Genomic DNA, 5,440 nt, shown 5'->3' with positions numbered 1-5,440 from the left:
AACAGCCACAAATCCTGTGTTACGTTTGGTGCTGCCTTTTTATGGAATGAGAAGAAAGAATCTTACGAATGGTTGTTCCAGACTTTCTTGAAAGCAATGTCTGGGGTTGCACCTAAGCTAATCATTACTGATGAGGACCAAAGCATGAGAATAGGGATAGAATCTGTCTTTCCGAACACTATACATCGACTTTGCATGTGGCACATTCTCAGTAAGCTTACTGAAAAAGTTGGTGCCACCATGAAGAACAATCCAGATTTCCATGAACGGTTTATGTCATGTGTTTGGGGATCGGAGACTCCAAATGAGTTCGAGTCACAATGGTGTGCAATAATGTCTGACTTTGACCTACATGATAATGCATGGTTGCGGGAGAAATTTGAAGCACGTGAATCATGGATTCCAGCTTACTTTATGGACGTTCCCCTTGGCGGAATATTGCGTACTACATCAAGGTCTGAGAGTGAAAATGCATTCTTTAGGCACTTCGCCAACCGAAACCTTGCCTTGATTGAGTTTTGGGTCAGATTTGAAACAGCTTTAGAGGAACAACGCCAAAAAGAACTCCAAGAAGACAATGCCAGCCTTCATACACTTCCGTTACTTGAGACATGCTGGACTATCGAGAGTCATGGTAGGGAGGTATACACTCACGAGATTTTTGCTGAATTCCAACAGCAGGTGGTGGCCGCTAGGGATCACTGTCATGTCAAATCAATGGTGCAGATTGGTGAGGTCCAGACCACTAGTATTAGCAGTAATAGTGGCAAGGTTAGAGTTGTTACTTTCAACACTAGTACTAAGGCGACACACTGTTCCTGTAGGATGTTTGAATCCTTGGGTGTCATTTGCCGTCACATTATTGTTGTCCTAAAGAATGGGGGATATAATATAATTCCTAGCCAATATGTGTTGCATAGGTGGACTAAAATGGCTGCACGGCAGCTTGCCTATGACGCCAATGGACACGAGTTAGAGGGGTCATCGACATGTCTTTCACCTACCATGCAGAAGTTGTACTCGGAAACACGTTCAAAATTCAGCTCCGCATTGCACGCATCAAAACATTGTGAGCAAAAAATGAGATACCTTCACAAGGCTATTGGTGATGCTTTTGTGCAATTGGGACAGATTGGACTTGTTAGTGAGCAAAGTAATGTTCAAGAATTTGAATCCTTTGTTGGAACATCATTTCCAAGCGTGATCAATATTCATCCACCAGATGTTGCAAAGACAAAAGGGAGTGGTAAAAGATTGAAAAGGGGTTCAGAACAGCCAGTGAACAAAAATAAGAAGAGGTAAATAACAAGCCTTGAAAAAATATTGATATCCTTTCTAAGGTTTATTAATGTGGTTTAATTTGATATTCCTTACAGGTCTAAAAGTGTCCAAAAGGTCCAAGATAAGTAGATGTGGTGGCTACTAGGTTAGACATGTTTTGTTTTGCAGCCCATATTGTTTATATTGTTTCTTCTTGTACCAGCACATTATAATATGATTTATTTTATATTCTAGTTTAATCCTGTTGTTTAATATCACAGTGAGAGCCTCTGGGATATGATTTCGCCTCTGGGATATGATTTCAGCGTTCATTATGTATGCTATCATCTTGGGGACGGTAGCAGCAGTTGTCAATGTGGTTTATGTGTTCATGCTAGTTGGACTGATGAGTTCTGTGTGTTCCGTTGCCTGGAATGCTCTTCCTGTGATGTACTATGACTATTATGTGATGTGGCATGCTCTTCCTGTGATGTATGCCTATTATGTCATATTGCGAAGTAGTTAAATCATTTCCTTGTGTAAATTGATATAATCGGAACCAATCCATGTCACTGTATATGCACTTCTGTGTCATTTATGCACTTGGAGTCTTCCCGTAAAAAGGGCGATGAGTTCTCTGTGTATTCCAGTATAGCATATAAAATGTTTATTTGTGATCCATATGTTGTTAAAAAGGAGATACTGTGTACTGAGGTTAGAAGCAATTATTTTCTGATACTTATTAGCTCAATTATCAAGCTTGAGCTTTTCAACCGACAGAAAAGTAAATTACATGAAGTTTCTGCCCAAGTACATGAGCCGATACAAGAAGCACAGCTTCTCAATTTTCTCAGGTACAATGTCCAAACAGAAGCTCAATCAATCAATTACATGACTCTTTTGCTAAAATCGGCAATGAGCAATCAGGTAACAAGTGCATGAGCTGATACAACCGCACAATGTCAAGTTTCTATGTACAATACATAGTTCAAAACATAAGCTCAATCAAACAAAAATAGACATTAAAGATAACTCATGCCTTCATATACACAGGCTTAATCTTCTTCTTTTTATGCTGAGATACACATGATAGGATCAGTTACAACACACGGTCACTAAAATGCTTACTCTACAGATATCCATACATCTCTGGCATTACTCCTATTACACTGTCCATAATTTTCCGAAATTCAGGCATGGATCGTGTCAGATGTAATGACTTCACTGATGCAATACTGCATAAATTTTTCCTGAAGATAAGACAAATATATCAAAGTCAGAAAAGCAACCATTCTAGTCACACAGAACTTGGTCTTTAGATCTCAGTATTTGAATGATCTGGCTCCCAGGCCGTTCTTTCCTCCATAATGTAAAGTTTTGGTAAAGTGGAATAATGTAAGTTCACTAAATTATGTCATTAACTAGTCCTCAGTGAGACAGGGATGATATACTGACATACTGTTAACCCATCGACCTCATAATGAAAAAGTTTGGTAATCCATGGCAGACTAGTATATTGTATCATATGGTCAGTCAAGAGCCATGTGTAGTACGTACTGCTCACTTGCTCAACTCCTAGACAAACGTAGTTTACATTACATCTTAGAAATTGGAAAATTCAATCAGCATGACAACTGCTCTGTTCACTCGGCATTAAACAACACATGACTGGACATAAAAAAAATACACTATTTTACACAAGATGTTGCAAAAAGTTTCAAGGAGCTGAAATAAACTATTTGGCCCCACTTGATAGCTCTGCATTTTGAAGTATTCTGCAAATATTTCAGTTTCTAAAAATACTGCAGTTCAAAATAATCCGAGTTGTTTGGCTCTGACTAATACTGCAGTTTTAAAAACTATAGCATTCATAAAACTGCAGTATTTTTTAGTATTAAAAAACAGGCCTGACCCTGTTTTTTCTAAACTGGGAAAAGATAAAAACACCGCATCACGCATCCTCTAAGCTCAGAGTCTCAGAGTCAATAGCCCTTGCAGGGATTCTTAAACTCATCCAAGTGCATCTTGTTACATGAGCAGGTAGAACCACACATACATGTTAAACTGGGAGAGAAGAAAAGAAGGTGCAATATACCAGTAATAGCAGCAGCAAGCAAATCGCCTACATTTTCTTTATATTCAACTAGGAGTAACTCGCCTATTTGATCTCCTCTAGCTAGCTGCATGTAAATCGGTTTCTAAGTCCTATCTGTCAATAATTGATTATTCATGTGCCAAAATTAGGTTAGTCTGTAATTGTGAAACGCCTCTGCGGTTTCCCAAAAACTGACTTGGTTTTCAAATAAATGAGCTGACAAACACAACTTCCAAACAACATCAAAGGGCTCAACTGCTTTCACATGCTAAATGGGACAACAATGACATGGTTATATTTCTGTCACTGGTTCTTTCTTCCTAATGCTTGCCATTGGTTGCCTGGCACACGAACTACAACCGCATCTGGTCCTTGCAAAATTGCTTCCCGAAAAGCTACTTCTTTAACCTAGTGTTCCAGCAACGGGAATAGGTAAGATGACTAACATAGTAACAAGCGGCTAACAGATTTCGTGCTCCTCCTATTCAACCAAATCCCCAATGTCATGATTGAAAGGAATTGGGGAAATTTCCAAAATGGGAGAACTAAATATGAAGACATGGATAATCCAACAATAGAAAATCACCCTGGATACGTGAGCTGCAAAAATAAACAACTCATTTGCCGTGGTAGCGGCGACGTCCCGGAGTTGCGCTCGCAGCCAGCCAGCCGCCGGCCGCAAAGACGATTTCGCTAGACGCGGCCATTTTCAGATGGGGGAGGGGCCTGCGCTGGTGCTTCAACAACGCCTGCCATAGGTACAGGAAAGATGGGGAAGGTCGAGTGGCACGGCGGAGGGGAGGGAGGCGGCGGAGCAAATTTTGCTAACCCTAGCTCTCATCCCGTGTGGTACAGGAGAGGCCACAGGGAAAGAGACGATGGGATTGAGGAAGGGCTGTTCACTCGATTGTATAACTCTACGAGGTCCAAGTTGTAAAATGTACCACCGGCCCAGCATCTTGTTAGATCAGGTCCCTCACTTTCCAATCTGACGGTGCATGTGCCATGGGTTCAGCAGATGCACGAGTTGGGCGGTTTCACTGGATACGTTCTCCCCTCCTCCTGTCGGCAACTGTCCGCTCGTCGAGCACGCAGCACGATGTCCAGCGCTAGTTTCGGCAGGTCGAGATGCAGGCGGCGGCTGCTGCTTCCTGCATGTCGCGGTGAAGGCGGAGTCAACCCGCTCGGCCATTAGCAGCAGCAGCTTTTGCCCATGGACGGCAAAATGGGTGAAAACGTTACGCGCCACAGTGATCTTTCCGGTCCACGAACAGTCATTTTATGTCATGTCTCCTAGTTATATCAATATCACCGAGAGTGGGCACTATTCGACGAAGTCCGCCTACGACTTGCAATTTCTGGGTTCCACCCTCTCAAGCCTATACAAATCCATGTGGAAGATGTGGGCTCCCCCAAAGATTAAGTTTTTCACCTGGCTTGCTTTCCAAAATAGAATTTGGACAGCCGACCGCTTGACAAAACGGGGGTGGCCAAATTGTGGGGTTTGCCCTTTATGCAACCAATGCACGGAGTCGGTCGATCACCTTCTAGTCCATTGCCGCTTCACCTTGCGTCTATGGGACAAGGCCAAAGAAGGGTTCGACATTCCGGCTTCTCATGCCAACAGTTGGGCGGGTCTCTCCTTCCCGGAGTGGTGGACCATGATATCTACGGGGCAAAACCGCAAGGGTATGGTGTCTCTTGCCATGCTCATCATTTGGGAGATTTGGAATGAGAGAAACGATAGAGTTTTCAAGAACAAGCGCGCCCCTTCGCAAGTCGTCATCGAGAGGATAAAAAAGAAGCTACGCTTTGGGTTTTAGCGGGTGCTAAAAATTTGTGTAATTTGATGCCGCGAGAGTAAAACTTGTATTATATCTAAAACTTTTACTTTCTTGTAAACTCCTTTCTTAATCAATGAATGGGCAAAGCTTTTGCCCTTGTTTCAAAAAAAAAAAAATTTACGCTCCTCTGATTGCTTGTCCCTGATCCAACGCCTCAACTCTCCGCCCCAGGAATGATTCCAGGTTGGATCGCTGATCAAGGATATCAAAGCTATGGTTACACGCTTTTCATCCGTAACCT

At 42.3% G+C, this 5,440-nt stretch overlaps 1 long non-coding RNA gene across 1 annotated transcript; it reads right to left on the bottom strand.

The window, feature by feature from the left end:
* Window positions 1-2,261: 2,261 nt before the first annotated feature.
* LOC124683288 lies at window positions 2,262-4,144 on the bottom strand. Its single transcript, XR_006996614.1, has 2 exons — window positions 3,942-4,144; window positions 2,262-2,510 (listed from the first exon to the last, which is right to left on the bottom strand). It is a non-coding gene; the product is annotated as an uncharacterized LOC124683288 (long non-coding RNA).
* Window positions 4,145-5,440: the final 1,296 nt, after the last annotated feature.

The sequence above is a fragment of the Lolium rigidum genome, chromosome 1 (genome assembly GCF_022539505.1).
Source record: "Lolium rigidum isolate FL_2022 chromosome 1, APGP_CSIRO_Lrig_0.1, whole genome shotgun sequence".
Classification (NCBI taxonomy): Eukaryota; Viridiplantae; Streptophyta; class Magnoliopsida; order Poales; family Poaceae; genus Lolium; species Lolium rigidum.
Note: the sequence above shows the minus strand (reverse complement) of the source record. Positions and strands in the feature narration are given on the sequence as shown.